General features: G+C 35.0%; 1 protein-coding gene across 4 annotated transcripts in view; it reads left to right on the forward strand.

Moving 5' to 3' along the window:
* The window catches only part of LOC136808848 (uncharacterized), a 51736-nt gene that overhangs the window by 11409 nt on the left and 23636 nt on the right, over positions 1-16691 (forward strand). The window contains exons 3-4 of one of the 4 annotated variants that reach the window (XM_067065406.1): positions 6680-6823; positions 11846-11944. The gene's annotated coding sequence lies outside the window, so the exon portion shown is untranslated. Of the gene's footprint in view, positions 1-6679; positions 6824-6849; positions 6952-11845; positions 11945-16691 lie in introns of those variants that run through there. The other 3 variants (XM_067065407.1, XM_067065408.1, XM_067065409.1) reach the window with 3 other exon arrangements.

Below are 16691 nucleotides of genomic sequence, written 5' to 3' on the forward strand. Positions count from 1 at the left end.
ATCTTGTATGGAGTTTAAAATATGAATGCAATCCACAAGATGTGCTCTTCACAAAATCCCGGATCGGAATTGAAGTTCTAAGCGATGAACCTCTTTCCTTGGATGAAGAGGTTTTGGTGAATTCTACCTCAAACTGTTTCAATAAATGTAAGAGAAAAGGCCATGCATGCAAATCAGCCACTTTTTTCGAGGAAATCAAAACATGTCATTTGAAAAACATCAGCAGACTGGACATAGCCAGCAAAATCAAGCTTTCACCAACAGCTCAATACTTTGAGAAACGAGACTGTGATGTGGATTTCGATTTCGATTCCAAAATCAAGTTCATATCTTTGGTGAAGAACGTAACTGATTGTAAGGATATCTCAAAGAAAGGTTGGAAAATGGATGGAGTTTATGGCATGAAGATCCCTGGTGAACCATCAATCTATCGACCGATTCATTGCAGAATGTCTCTTCTCGATGGTGGTTGGACAGTCATCCAAAGACGCAAATACGGTGATATCACTTTCGATAAATCATGGAGAGAGTACAAAGCTGGCTTCGGTGATTTATCCAAAGATTTTTGGTACGGTAACGAAAAATTACACCAACTTACTAAACCCAACACTGATAATGAAATCATATTGATACTTCAAAGCTTTGAAGGTATCTTCTACTATCCATACTACAATGGATTCAATATCGGTGACAAAGCCAGTAAATATGAACTCAATGTTGGTGAATATGAACACAAACTTGATCCACCGTTGCCTGTGCATCCTATTAGCGGAATGAACGATGGTGATGACATGATATACCAGAATAGAATGAAATTCTCCACCTTTGATTCAGACAATGATGCCGAGAGTGGCGGCGCGTGCTCTGACAATTTCGCTCGGGCGGGTTGGTGGTTTAACGAGTGCGCCTCCGCATCACTGAATGCTGAATTTCATGCAGAAATTGGTATGAATCACGGAATGAAATTTGAACAAATTACAAATGCTGGCGACGATACACTGCCGTTAAAGTCTACCGCTATTTTGGTACGAAAACGCTAAATCCCTGTTATGCTATCGGTACGCTTTTCTAAGAATGCATCAAGTCCTTGCGAACCTCGTTTTCAAATTATTGTTGCAAAATTAATGCTTTAACGTCATCAGACATACCTAATGTTTGCAAGCTTTTGCAGTTTTGTTTCAAGATTCATTTGGGAAGCATATGGACCTTTTTATAATTTACGTCACGAGCAACGCTTACGTCGCTTCAAAATATTACTATGGTAATTGATTCCTTCCCAAGAAGTTCTTTAAAATTCACTCTATCCAAAAAGACACTTACCGGATATGATCACTTTAGTGATGGTTTCAAAGCGAGGCAGTCGTTTCACTCAGAATAATTTATGAAAAGGCCTTTCACATGTGTAAAAATATCGTTTGGTGTAGTTATTATATGTGAAAACGAGGCCCGCAATAATTTTAATTTACCTCGAGAAGTGTGTATAAATGGTATATTGCACATTCCCGTAAATTTACGACATGAGCTTTGAATCTTGGCAATAAACCTTATCTTAAATTTAAATGTTGTTTTAGTTTTGAAGTAGCTTATACGTGAATTTTATTTTATATTACATTGATGTATGTGGTAAGTGGTATTTAGTTAGGCTAGTGCCAGTTTAATTTTTGCTGAGATCTAAAATGATTTTTAATTGATCATCTCTTTAAAGTACTTTCGGGAACTTGTAATTACCGTAAAGCTTGAAAAATTCAAGGAGGATGAACTCGTGACTAAAGGTATGTCTCTGAGGAAGATTGCGATGCGAAAGACATACAATAGAAAAGAGTTCTTGAATTCCGAAGTCAATTGAATGATGTAAAGACTCTTTTTAAAACGTCTGACTTTAAACTTTATAATGATACCTGAACACCCTCCTCCCACCATCTGTGCACCGGTTAGTTTAGGACTTGTATTTTATTTAATTAATTCACAAAGTAATTAAGGCACTCTCATTTTTAAATAAACCTAAATAATTAGGCCATAGGAATTCGTATTTTAAAGTATTTTATAAATTTTGTTTGGCTTTTGGTGATTCGAATGTTGATCGAATGATCGAATGATAAAAAAAGTGAAAACTATAAATCTAATTTTATTCATTATTTGACGCCGGTGTCTTCTTTGCACCATGATCAGTTGGTAAAAAAAATTCAAATCGAATTTCAATTTACAAGATTCAAAAAAAATCACAAAATAGAATGAAATGATGCTTCCAACAGGGGAAAATGAAACGTTCTAAAACTAAAATATGCACAACAGGAGAAAAAAATCTTCCCCTTGAAACCAATTATGAAATGCCAAATGCCAGGGATGTGTAAACGCATCCACACTCTGGACTATAAGCAAAATTGAATAATAATGATGATTCACCACAAAATTGTAAATTTCTTTTCAATACTGCACTACGGAAATTGTACATATTTTATGTTAAAACTAGTCATAGCTTTCACTAAATGCCCCCACATAAAGATCATGTCATGCACTTATAAAGCTTTAATGCTTTAAAAATTAAAACATTAAAAAATAATCAGGAATAATTGATTGATTTAATAATTGATTGATTGGTTGATTGATTGATTGATTGATTGAGGCATTTGCTTGAAAAAAAATTATATTCCATTAACAAAATACTTGAAGAATTCGCAGCTTGATAATTTAATAAAATTTAAGGAAAAGCTGGAAAAGCTTCTCAAAAATATATTTCAAAATTTATGGTATCATTAGCTTACAGGTTTTCACATCTCTTGTTTGTTTTTTTGGACCTACCTAAGGTAGTCCTTTAAATTAACCCTTGTCCGTTCGTTCGTCCGTTCGTTCGTCCGTTCGTTCGTCTGTTGCCAGCTTTTCTCGAGATACGCTCAATAGTTTTTTCTAATTTTTTGCACAATAATGCAAAATGGCAATACCCAAAATGTGACGGAGCCCGATTTTCGAAAAAAAAAATTTTCCGGCCGAAAATGGCGGAAATATGCCGGAAAAACTGGTTTTTCGGCATTTTCTCGAGATTTCATCATTAGTTTTTTCTGATTTTTTGCTCAAAGATGCGTATTAACAATGCCCAAAACATGGCCTAGTCCGATTTTTGAGAAAAAATTTTTTCCGGCCGAAAATGCCGGAAATATGCCGGAAATCGCCGTTTTTCTGGATTTTCATTGGACTTTTCCATATAATTGGTTGTTTTTTCATTCAAAAAGATTATTAATAGCAATGCCCACCATAAAGCATGTTTCAATTTTCAATAAAATTGATTTTTGAACCCGGAACTTTCTAAAAATCGCCGGAACAGCCGATTTTCGCCGGAAAAACGGTATTTCTTGAATTTCTTGAGCTGTACTTTATATTTTTTCATGAAATTGTGCACACTGATGCAAAATGTCAATACCTAAATTGTGACGGAGCCCGATTTTCGAAAAAATTCATTTCCGGCCGAAAATGCCGGAAAAACCGGTTTTTTGACTTTTTCTCGAATTTTCATTTTTAGTTTTTTCTGATTTTTTGCAGAAAGATGCGTATTCGCAATGCTCAAAAAATGGCCGAGTTCGATTTTTGAGAAAAAAAATTTTCCGGTTGCCGGAAATCGCCGTTTTTGTATGGATTTTGTCCTTGTATTTCTATGTTTTTCACACAAAAACATTATTGATAACAATGCTCACCATCAAGCATGATTCAATTGTCAATAAAACTGATTTTTGCGACCAGAACTTCCTATTTATTTTTTCCCTACAACCCTTCTCTCTTCCCCCATCAACAATCAATGATGAATTTATTGTGTTGTGTATTTTCGCTAAATGCTATATTTTCTGACTGAATGCTATATTTTTTTCATTTTTCTTTTCGCATTGCTAACTGACTTTCATCATCAGGTAGGTCCATTCAGCATGTTGCTTGTTTCTCCTTAGTTTCTTTCTTACAACAATATATATCGTCAATATTATTCACTAAATAGACCTTTTCTGATAATGCCGCAGACATCTTAGATTGTAGGCAAAATATATAGCGATGAATAAATCAACAAGGTAACCAATCAGAAATAGCTTGTTTTTTTTCATTGGCTGCTATATTTCAACAATTCTCTATTGCAACTTTGCCTAATAAACAATACTGTAGTCAAGAGGATTCTGCGTATGAAATTTATCAAAAAGTTCTGCGCCATCTTAAATAGGGTGAAATAGAAGCCAATCCTAGTTAAGGCCCGGCCTCCACTTGCGTACGCTGTGATTGCACTTCTCAAGCAAAATCTTCTATTTTATTGGTCAAAAGAAAAATAAAGGAATGCCATTGTGATCCATTCAGACGTACAGTCGAGAAAAGTTGAAATGCGCCTAAATTTTTTTTCAAGTGCATAGTACTTTTTCATGATGCAATCTTTTCTCCAAGAAGCGCAGACAATGAAGAGATGTGCCTTCAGGAAGCTAGACTTTTTGATTTTATAGCTATATATACTTTCGCTTTATGGTGTTTCTGTATGACTGTCTGTGTACCTAGTCTAACCACCGTTAAATGCCTTCGGGAAGGTCCATCCTAACTTGGAAAGCCAGAATCGGAGCTATTTCACCAAACCACTGGAGCGTAAGTTATTTAGGCTATCACAACTGCATGAAAAAGTTGAATGCGCGCATGTAAAGTTAAACGAATGTAAACAAACTTTTTGCAGGTTTTTTAAATAGATTTACCACACTGAAAAACAGTGAAAAAACTGTGAGGTAAATCTATTTTGAAGACCAAAAGAAGAAGTTTGTTTACATTGATTGAACCACTTTTGGATTCAACTTTACATATGCATACATTCAACTTTTTTGTACTTTGCCGGTATCTTGTTTTACTAAGTTAAGAAGGACTTTCTCGCGAGTTACGACCATATGATGGTATTTAAAGCTCGAGAAGCTCTATAAACAATAAAGATAGTTAATAAAATAAAAGACAAAGATAAATTATAGAGTTTGAACAAAAATATCAAATGTACATTTGAAAACTTGAGCAAATTTCTTTAAAGATTCCGGAAAAAGAATTGAAATCATTGCTGAAGTGAACTTCTGACTAAATTACAGTAGTTAGTATTCAGTTTCAAAGACAAGGAACAAAATTTGACATACAAAACACTTTTTCCAGTCAATGAATCAGCTCATCATCATCATAACCAGTCTGCCATTTTGTTTGTTTTGATTTGCACAAGTAATATTGTAATTCGTGTTATATCATACACTGTTATAATTTGTATTTATTACACTCGCATCAGCTTTTCAAAGCTAAATCAAAACTAATAAATTGTAATATGTAATAATGGTAATAGCATATAACGTAATATGAAAATATGTATACTACCGTCCAGGAAAAAAAACCGAACATTTACGGAAGAGACTAACTACGGGGATGCTTGGGCGCGACAAAGCGCAACAAAATTTCGAGATTCCAGTCCAATATCTATGCGGGAAACTATGAGTGCCTCCTCGTCGCTACGCTCCTGCGGGGGCAATAATTTTAATCTTAATTTTATGATAAATTATCTAGATGTGATGGTAATGGACTAGATAAGAGTCTTTTTTATCTTCTTATTTTTGTCTTCCTATTGCCTCTTGGTTGTCTATGATATAGTTCATAAACTGCTGTCTAGAAAAAATCTTGCTCTTCTTCGCCAATCCAAACTAAAACCGGAAAGGTATTATTTATACGAATTATATAGATGATTGTCCAAAAGTATGTCTTCGGAAAGTTCAACCCTTTTTAATTCGAACTTTTCCACGCCCCTTCTACAGTCAATCCACCGGCGGGACTATGAAAATACCGTTAAAATTTGAGTGGGTCTGATTTCGAGTTTGGGAGACATCTTTTACTTAAAAATTTGATCAAATATTCAAAGGGTCTCTGAAATATGGTCTAAAAGGATAAAGTCTCTCGCCAATTATTTTCTGCACCCCGTAAAGAAAGGGCCAGTAAGGTAGTCAGGTTGAGCCCAATACGACGGGACTATTAGTAAACGATCCAATATCATAGTTCAAAATCTTGAAAGGGTGAGAGTTTTCTTTTCATTGGAAGTTGTTGAACTCTAAATAATTTTTACCTAGGATAGGCTTCCCATGTTTAGTCTAGATCCGCACATTAGGGCGCCGTCCTTTCCTTCTGCTGTGAAAGTAATTGAATTTTTATAGATTTCAAATTGACCTGATTAATGCAACTTGAAATGTATTCAAATCTAATCTATGGTCTCGAATAAAAGGGGGGGGGTCCGAAATATATAATAAACTGGGGGGGGGCTAATTGCCGGGGGGTTTCACTGAAATGTACATCCCCCAAATAAGGTAATTATATAATAAAACCAGGCTTTTTAGAGCACTTCAGCTTTTTATAACATAGCAGAAAATATTTTCCAGGATGGGGACGTTTATTCGGGACCTTAGAGTACTTAGAATCGATAAATTCGCCAGGATGCTCCAAATTCTTCAGGAAATTTTTCAGGAAATTGAGACGTACCGGTAAATTTAAAAGTAACCAAGGAGACTAAAACATTGATAAATTCGAATCGTTTTGTTACACAGACAAATTACATTCTAAAAGTACTGTTTAAGTTCGAAAATAACACAAAATCCCCTAATTTTATGAAATATACCATATCGTTTACTAATAAATTTTTCATTATTTTTCCACACAGGTCAAAGTCATTTATGCCAAAGGCTACGATTCAATGAACTTGTGGCCATTTCGTTTGGTGAAGCTTATCGAGCTTCTGGTGACTCCAGCGATAAGGAAACAAAACTGCTTGTGAGATATTTCTCAAACTTCAAATGTACAGGTGGTGAATTGAACCTTAAGTGAATGGACTTAAGTTTTATTGAATTGTACAGCTATCCTTTGACATGGTAGAATGAGACAATGCTATAAGAATTCTAGTTTTGTTCTTAGTAGAGTAGTGGTTCTTTAGAGGTTAGTACTACAAGTTTTTTTAATAAGAACACTCAGAATTTTTGAAGCCTTAGGATGTTCGTAACTTTTTGAATTTTAAGCTAAAAATTGTTCTTATAAATTTTGCCCTTTTTTAGTATTTTTGTCGACAGCTGCGAGCCGGGAAGTATCTTATCCATTTGGTGGACTAACTTTCTTGGGGTTTTTCTTGTTCCTTATGGTAATAAGAATGTTTTAAGCTTCTGGGCCACCTGGATATCTCATCTGGGTATCCATAATGGCGGACTTTTGGTCATTGGACCCCCGTAGGCAAAACTGAAAATTCTTTCAAACCAAATATAGGCTTATCATATATCAATTGATCGGAAATTTGATACTGATTAATTGTGAGATACAAAGCTGGGTCTGTAAACTTTCCTATCTCGAGATATAAGTCACTTTTGTTTTCTCAGGTTTGGCTGCAGTTGTAGGCGGGTTATCATGGAGTAAGGCAATTCTTTTAGTCATAACTCAAGAAATATGCATTTTAAACATACCAAAACTTTATGTACTCCTAGAAAAGGCATTAAACATTGTTTGCGCAAATTTTCAATAAGTTTGCAGTAAAAATGTGTAATTTACAGACCAGAGTACAATTTCCTTACCGTCCAAAAAAGATTTTTTTTTCTCTGAAATGAATGAGTGAAATGATTCTTAATAATGTTTAGAGCCACTCACTTCTTCGTCTTATACTCAGAGGGGTACTTAGCAAGAAAAGGGCTAAATGTGTCTGGTCAGCACTTAATAAGCATGATCTTTGGTAAGATTTGATCCCAGAAACGATGAAATTTCCAAGCTATTGCTCAAAAATTTGGCAAATTCACTCATCGTATCTGTATTATATCTCGTCATTAAACAAAGCTGAACCCTCTATTCTTTAGTTTGACAAATGCAAAGAATTAAGAATACATTTAAATCGTCGTGTGTATTTTACAGACCAGAATTAAGAGCTTCTAGGTGGTTATCTTGCCCTAAAACGTTTAGCCTTACCAAGGAAAAAACCCGAGCTTGAGAATTTTGCTGAGTTTAATCCATCCATGGAGGTATAAAGAAAGACAAGAGAAGTATGCTATTGTAACCAAGCTCGCCCTACGATTAAAAAAGTTACGATGTATGCATGCTCATAATCTCATATATCGTGCATTTTTAATGAGCTCTTTTATCCATAGGTTAAATCTTATTGGCTCATTTAAGCTTTAGAAATTAGATGAGACGAGATTCATTGTTTCTGACATCAGTGTAAGAAAATATTTGGACTAAAAAAAGGCCTGTAAACTTGGCAATCCTTCATCAAATGATAAGATTTTTCGATCAATGTTTTCTTTCAGGTGAACTCTATTGCTTGATACTTTCCTCCAAAATTCTCCAGCGACTTTATGTCTACAAATTGAGTCTGAAATCGTGTGTGCTTATAAAGAACTTTTCATTTTCTGGCTTGAGAAAATATCTTTTCAAAACAAAATTGAACGGATAGCGAAATGGAACATAAATTTGTTTCGTGGACGAAGTTTTATCTAATTTTCGTATATTAAAAGGCTAGAATCTTCAATACTGATTATTAGAATGTTCAGAGCAAACTTGAGTTCTACTAAAAAGTCTTATTTCATCGGGCGAGCTTAGAATTTCTTTTGATACATTTTATAAAAGAAATCAAAAGACTTTAACGACCAATTACCGACACATTCAACTCCTGTTTTCTTTATACCTCTATGATCCATCCAAATCCTCTAATTCCTATATCTTTATTATTCATACATGTAACGAAATTTAGAAGGCTCAGAATCTGTGTAACCTGTCTTCAAGACTTCGAGAGGTGCTTAGACTTAAGCCCAATTTACAAACGCTTAGTATTTCGGCATATTTTCGAAACTCTCAAAGTAAACTCAAGCAAAATATCTAGCATCAATGCAACGAAATTTGTGAGCTGTTTACAGAACGATTCTTGCTTGAATTTTGCTTAGATAGTTTGAAGTTTTTGTGACGGTCGAAAAAAAGTGACGTGTGTAAATCCGGCTTTAACCAATAAGCCTGTACTATTGTAATGAAACCTACGGGTGGAGCTACATTTGAGAAACCACTTGGAACTATGCTGGTTACTGTTACAATTAAGGGTGTATGAAGATCCAATGCATCGTTTTATATCCGTTTCACCAGTCAATTGCTATGGGTAGTTTCTAGGTACCAATACACTGTTTAGCAGTCTCGCTCGCTCTCAATCTCCACGGTGCTCCACCGCAGAGGCGGTAGGTAAAAATGCGCACTTTAGTACTGTGGAAGGTTAGAGGAATGTAAACATTGTCAATTTTTTTCTTTCCCCTAGAGAGAATGATTTAGATATTTAAACATGATATCAATTATAATTTTATGAATCTCTCCTGAAATTTTCAAAAAAATTCATCTCGAGGAAAAGAAGTTATGATTAAAGGAGTTCTTTACCTACCGTTTCTCTGCTAGGTTTCCTTACGAGAACCGGATTTTTACCTACCATTTTTACGCTCTCCCCCGTAGTTTCACGTGGTCGCTAAAATCAAAACAATGGAAATCGACACTACTAAACGGTGTATTGAACGGTATTCTTCGATCGAGGGACAAATTTTGATTGATTTTGATTTAGTTTCAAAACAGTACGTCTCTTTAAAAAATCGACAACATCACATATTGCTTTACGCCTTACAGGCAATAGATGCGTGATTCACACAGCAGTGTAGGATATTATAACTACTTTAAGGGCAGAAACTTTCGTGTTTTTCGCGTTTTTGGCATTTGTTCGCGAAAGTTTCTGCCAGGTAAGAAATTAAACAAGAAATTCGCGAAAGTTAATTTCGCGAAACTTTCTGCCCTTAAAGTAATACATGTGCGTGGGATGACAGTGGATGGCTTCTCTTTACATCAGGTGCCGATGAGATGACCTATCGAGTGGTCTAGCCCTACTTCCCCTTTCAGACCGCTTGGTGCTCCCCTCCGGATCCCAATGCTTCCAGAACTCGCGTAGCTACCATCAGGAAAGGCATAATGTAAATAGTCTGGTTTTCAGCACCGTACCCACTAAGCTTGGATAGGCTTGCATGCGCGAGACGTCAGACTTTGAATTACTCTCCTCAAAAAGAACAAAGCCCCCCCCATTAAAAGAGCTGAAGAGTCATCTCATTAGAGTCGTCAACGCGATGGTTTTTTATTTCGCGCAAGCTTGCTAGACACTAGCACAGATTTGTCACACAGTCGTTGAACGGCATGTAGAGTTTCTGTCCACCCAACGGCTCTCACATGGTATGGGTTGGTCCTAGCAAAGTAACATTTACTTTTCATTAAGTGAAACACAGCACCGAGTTGGAGTTAAGGTCCTGATCTCCTAGACGGTGATCAATACTTGTACACTACTGCGCCTTCACATGGGATAAATCATAACTGGACGTCTTTCTTCTATTGTGTCTTTGAAGCGAGCTTCGTTGTCGCCTGTATTTCAAAATTGGTATAAAAAATCCGACAATATTCCCTCACAATTCTATTTCTTTGAATTACTTTAGGTAAAATAATTGATTCAAAATTTAGAAATATTAGTCGGAGTTTTGACAAATGACGATGATTTTGCCTCTGTTATCTTTGTTATGATATTGATAAAAGACTTTAGAAAAGTAGAACAACAGAGACTTTTGTGGAAGTTTTGACGTTGTTAGCAAGGTTCCCAAGAGGTATATCATCAAGATTTATTGTTTCATTTTATGTTTGAGGCGGCAACGAAGCTACAGTGCTTTCTACAAAAATACAAAGCAGATGGATGTCCAGTCGTTTATATGTCCATGTTCTGATGAAACTACAGAGATCAGATGATTCTAAAACCTCATTCTCTAAGACCTCATGAGAGGAAAGAAAAATGGAATCACCATCAGCAAGCCATGTCCGAACCAAGTAAAAATTTTAAGATCCAGATTTCTTTATATTATACTTAGATTTCGGTTGGGACAATTTTACTCAAAACATTTCCTGTGTAGTTATCCAAGAATCATACCAAATAATGAAATACAAATTATCTCAATTTATTACCCCTCCGTGCCTATGAAAGTACAAGTTAAACGAGGATAATTTTGACATGCTGAAGTACCTATTGTAGCTTAAGAGGAAAAGGGAAGCATTGTTTTATAATGGCAATAACTTCTTAAAAGCGCTTCTAGTTAAAATTCCTAGAGTCTGGCTTTTTCAACTAGTTGAAGGCGTTGTGTTGTATTCGTTTAGTAGTAGTAGCGGATATATAGTATGCATGGGACCATTATACATCCCTATAATTGCAACAGTAACCATCGTAGCCCCAAGCAGGTTCACAAATATATTAGGCTTCCATTACAATGGCCTAGACTTATCGCCTACGTCTAGGTACCTCTCGAAGGCATACCATGCTGAGATTTTGTAGCCCTACAGACAATTCAGATTCTGAGCCCTCTAAATCTCATTAATAAATAATATGAATAATTATATGGGAATTAGAGCATTTTGACGGATTAAACTCAGTAAATTCTCAAGTTTAGGTTTTTCTGTAGTAATCCTAAGCGTCTTAGGACAAGACAAGCTCTTAGAAGCACTTAAATCTGATCTGTAAAATACACCCCGCAACGATTTGAAAGTGTTTATCAGACGTTTGGCTTTCTTACTGTTTTGCCCTTTCTGAGGCTGTGGCTTTTCTATAATCCGGTTTTTCTACAATCAGGTTTCGCTGTTTTAAACATACCAGAACTTCAATTCATTAGAGTATTAAAAAAAGGGAGCGAAAATAATTTATAGAGATTTATTTTATTGTAATCAGTATTACTTATTAATGTCCTCCTACTTTGTGAATAAGCGAGTATATAACCAGAACTATCGCTTCTCTTTCCCATACATATAGATTTCTTCACTTTTACACACAAGTCAATGCTGAAACTTCATCTGTGGCCATCCAGTGATCATGCAAAATTTATCAATTGCTGTCAAATATTTCTCCAAGGTAAGATTATTTTTTCTCTTATCCTTGTCAGATTTTCCTCCTAAAAAGAAAATTGATAGTTTGCTAAATACAGCATTAATCATTGTGCTCGGAGGTATGATCGTTAAAAAAAAATTTTTTTAACAGATACGAAAAATGAGCCTCAAAAATAACAACAATTTAGTTGAGAACAGCCGAGCCTCATCGAAATTTTTTTTCTTATAGAGAAAAAAGAGTTTAAAGTTCTCTAGTTTGAAGGTCCAAAAATTGGCCACCATATGGACTTAAGGGCTAGATTCGAAACTCTTGTATGGGAAATAAAGCCAATTATTTCCCATCTGAAACACGCAACTTGTATGGTTTTCACACAAACGCCAGATTGAAAGTAAAATCTATCGTCGGGTTTCGGGAAATATGTCGTACGAAAACAAAAAAAAGAGCTAGATTCACCATTCTCAATACGGTCAAAATCTTAAGGCTTCAGATTTTCACTTGAAAAAGATTGAAGATTATTCTCTATCTCTATGGTTAACATAACACCCCCAAAATAAGGATAAGATTTAGTTGGTGGTACCAAGAACTGGCTTGAATGTTCGTACCATTAATTTGTTTTGTGCTTTCTTTTCTAATTTGCAAACAGACAGAAACCGATTAATACAAGAAGCCCGTTAGGCGTGAAGGCCCAGCAAAAGCGTAATTTACGCGATTTCCAAAAATTCCAAAAAATGTTTAACAAGATTTCAGGAAAGGGATGTCCAAAGGATTTAAAATTTTACTGCGTCGAGCAAAATAAAATGAAAAATAAGTCGACAAGGATAATTCTCCCTTTCTTCATTTCTTAGAACAGGGAAGTGAAAAAATAAACGAAACATAATGTACAGTAGTCAATCAAAAATAAATTGAATGTTGAAAGCTCGAAACTTTCTACCCGAAGGTAAACAATCAAATTCAAAATATCATTAAATTCAACTTCCATAAGAAACAACATCATTGCATGAAAAAAGTTCTAATCTTGTTCAAATTTACACATGAGCTGCATTTTAGTCTACATTTACCATGTCCATATTCCATTTAAAATTAGTATTTATAATAATTCTGTGTCGAGTTTGAAAAATCAAGCCGCCAATTCGTAAAACACAACAGATCCAGAAACAACCATATTCACATGTAGCATCATGGAAAAAGTTCCAATCTTGTTCAAATTTACACATGAGCTGCAGTTTAGTCTCCATTGCCATATTCCATTTAATCGGTATTTGAAATAATTCTGTGTCGGGTTTGAAAAATCAAGCCACCAATTCGTTGAACGAGACAGATCTAGAAATATATAACCATTTTCACACGTAGCATCATGAAAAAAGTTCCAATCTTGTTCAAATTACACATGAGCTGCAGTTTAGTCTCCATTGCCATATTCCATTTAATCGGTATTTGAAATATTCTGTGTCGAGTTTGAAAAATCAAGCCACCAATTCGTTGAACGAGACAGATCTAGAAATATATAACCATTTTCACACGTAGCATCATGAAAAAAGTTCCAATCTTGTTCAAATTTACACATGAGCTGCAGTTTAGTCTCCATTGCCATATTCCATTTAATCGGTATTTGAAATAATTCTGTGTCGAGTTTGAAAAATCAAGCCACCAATTCGTTGAACGTGACAGATCTAGAAATATATAACCATTTTCACACGTAGCATCATGGAAAAAGTTCCTATCTTGTTCAAATTTACACATGAGCTGCAGTTTAGTCTCCATTGCCATATTCCATTTAATTGGTAATTGAAATAATTCTGTGTCGAGTTTGAAAAATCAAGCCACCAATTCGTTGAACGAGACAGATCTAGAAATATATAACCATTTTCACACGTAGCATCATGGAAAAAGTTCCAATCTTGTTCAAATTTACACATGAGCTGCATCTTCATCCGTGTATGAAAACGTCCATTCAATTTTCATCTAATTTTCAATAATTTTGAAAATTGAAAATTGATTCAATTCCATTTTCATCAATTTTCAATTTTTTAAAAATTGAAAATTAATTCTTTCGCTCCAATTTTCAATTTCAAAGATTCAAAATTATTATTGAAAATTGAATTTCGATTCATTTTTTGATTTCTTATCTCGTTTCATTTTCCCGGTATTTTTAAACCACTCTTTGCCCTAAAGGGAATGGGACTACTGGAGAGGCCTAGTAACTAAATACGTATTTTTTCTATTGTTTGCTTTGGGTCTAGAACAATAGAATGTTGTTTCTTATTGTTTGATTTTCATCGATTGTTATTTTGTTCAAAAAGACTTCATGAATAAGACGGTTGTTTAACAGTAGTTGAGATGGAGTACGACCGCGTTAAGATGTTGGTGTTGGCTGGCAAAACCTGAAATTTCAAAAATATTGACATCTGAAGCACCTGCTACGAATGGTTTATCAACAAGATCTGTGAGGAGATTTTGCAATGACAATAACATAGATAAGAAGGGTTTATTTGGAAAGGAGAAATTGGATGAACTCGTCGAGAAAGAGATTTCAACGGTATGAACTAAATTTGAATTGCGCTCTTTAGTTTAGATAGAATGCTTGGTTAGTACACATTTTGAAACTGATTCACAACGTCAACGAGAAGTGACAGCTGGTCGATCACTAAATCCGAAATGCTATAATGCTGAATATTTTGGTCACAAGATTCATATCGATCAAAATGAGAAACTTGTGATGTTTGGCGTAACTCATGTTATGGCTCGAGATGGCTATTCTGGGATGATTGTTGCTTATTCAACCATGCCAATAAAAAACAACTTAACGATTTATGAAGAAATTTATAAAAGAACAGTTTTGAAGTATGGTTTATGGGATCAAGTTCGAGTTGACGGGGGTAAAGAATTTCTTTTGATTTGTTATGTTCAAGAAATTATGAGAGACCAGCGACGAAATTCATCGATAGTCCCTTATAAAACAACTAAGTCTACCGAAAATAACATCATAGAGAGAATGTGGGTTGAAGTCAATAGCCGAATCAATTACCCTTTGAAAAAAGCACTGAATCAATTTATTCAAGATGGAAGCATAGATTTCTCTTCCCAATTAACCAGATTTGCAGTTTCTTGGATAACCTGTCGTGTTTCTCGCGTTGGATTGGAACGTTTTGTCGAGGCTTGGAACCATCACTCAATACCGAAGAAAGGTCAACCAATTGAACTGATGCAGAAAAAGAACAGAGCCTCTCCAGTGACGCACATGCTTAGCAAAGAAGAAGCTGCTGACCATTACGAGAGTGTGGCTGGCAAATCCTTGACACGTGTAAATGGTTTCGGTACTGATCCATTATCGCACTGTGCTGAGTTGAGTAAACGCAGAGAGTCAGAAGTGTTGAAAAGGTGCTGTTTTGAAACGATCTTTTCAGATATACAACAGGATAACACACGTTCTTTTTTATTTTGTATTCAGCATTTCATTTTTGTTTCCAATGCGCTGTTAAATCCTTATTGATGAAATATATTCTAATATATTGTGCAAAATATATATTGATGAGTAGTTTACATGAGATTTTCGACATTTATTTTGATTCCCAATAAGCCGACGGATAGTAGAGACAAAACTTCCAGATTTTACGGGCCACTTTTTTTCAAAGTTGAGATATTTAGATTTCCAATTTTTGACTCCGGCTTGAAAACAATAGAATCTAAATGTGCAGTACACATTCTTATAGGTAGCCAATTTGCTAAGGGTCAGACCCTCCAAAAATAAGCAACCCTGAGGCACAAAATCCAAACTAGCAACTTTTTTACTTTTTTCCAGCAAAGAAAATACAATTACGAAATTCTTAGTTTTTAAAATTGTTATATTTTTTTATCTGGTTACACGCCGTTAAGAACAATTTTATAAAGGTTGAAGGCGAAAGTTTTGCTACAGTTGACCCTTGCTAATTCGAATCTGGATGGGGAAAACTTTATTGTTCGAATTGCAGAGATATTCGTATTATAGAAAGTCACGAAAATTAGAATTAAGAAGTCTTTTGACATGTTCCTTAAAAGCGGTTTCAGGATGGACTGGTAAAAACTTGGAAAATGTTCATTTCTTTCAGAAAATTCAAAATAATTCAAATCTTTTCACTGTAACAATAAAGATAAAAAATGAGGCTGTACAGCGCGCCAAGAATTTCAAAATTATTTCTTAACAGGCGAGTTATCATTAAAATGACGTCATGAGTTTTTCTAATAATGTTCCTATTTAGCCACACCCAATATCTCAAAGTCGTAACTCGATCAAGCATTTTGTGTTCACTCTACTTTAGATAATGTTTTTTTTACAAACACTCAATTTCCATTGTTTTCGACAGTTGAAAGAAAAGAATTCGACGAAGAAGTCGTTAATGATTATCCAAAGTAGATTTAACGCACTACAACATACCTTATCGAGGAAAAAAGTTGGAGTTTTATTTAGTCGGGGTTTTAATTCGTCAGGGAAAATTTCGTCACCTAGAGGCATTTTCGTCACTTTTCCCCGACCAAATTTAAAATTTAGTCACTTCAAATGAATTCGTTTCCTTCACTAGCTCGAAAAAAGATCTTGTAATTCGACGTTTAAAGCACCCTATGTTTTGTAAGTTGTAATTCAGGGTGTAAAAATTTGGATTTAATTTTTGGTTGTTGGAGCATAAAAATTTAGGTAAAAGTTTTGGTCGGGGATAAAAAAATCAGGTAAAAGTTTTGGTCGGGTGATAAAATGTCGTCAGGGAAAAATTTGGTCACCCACTCAAAATTTTCGTCG

This window comes from Clytia hemisphaerica, unplaced genomic scaffold (genome assembly GCF_902728285.1).
Source record: "Clytia hemisphaerica strain Z4C2 unplaced genomic scaffold, Clytia hemisphaerica genome assembly, whole genome shotgun sequence".
Taxonomy (NCBI): Eukaryota; Metazoa; Cnidaria; class Hydrozoa; order Leptothecata; family Clytiidae; genus Clytia; species Clytia hemisphaerica.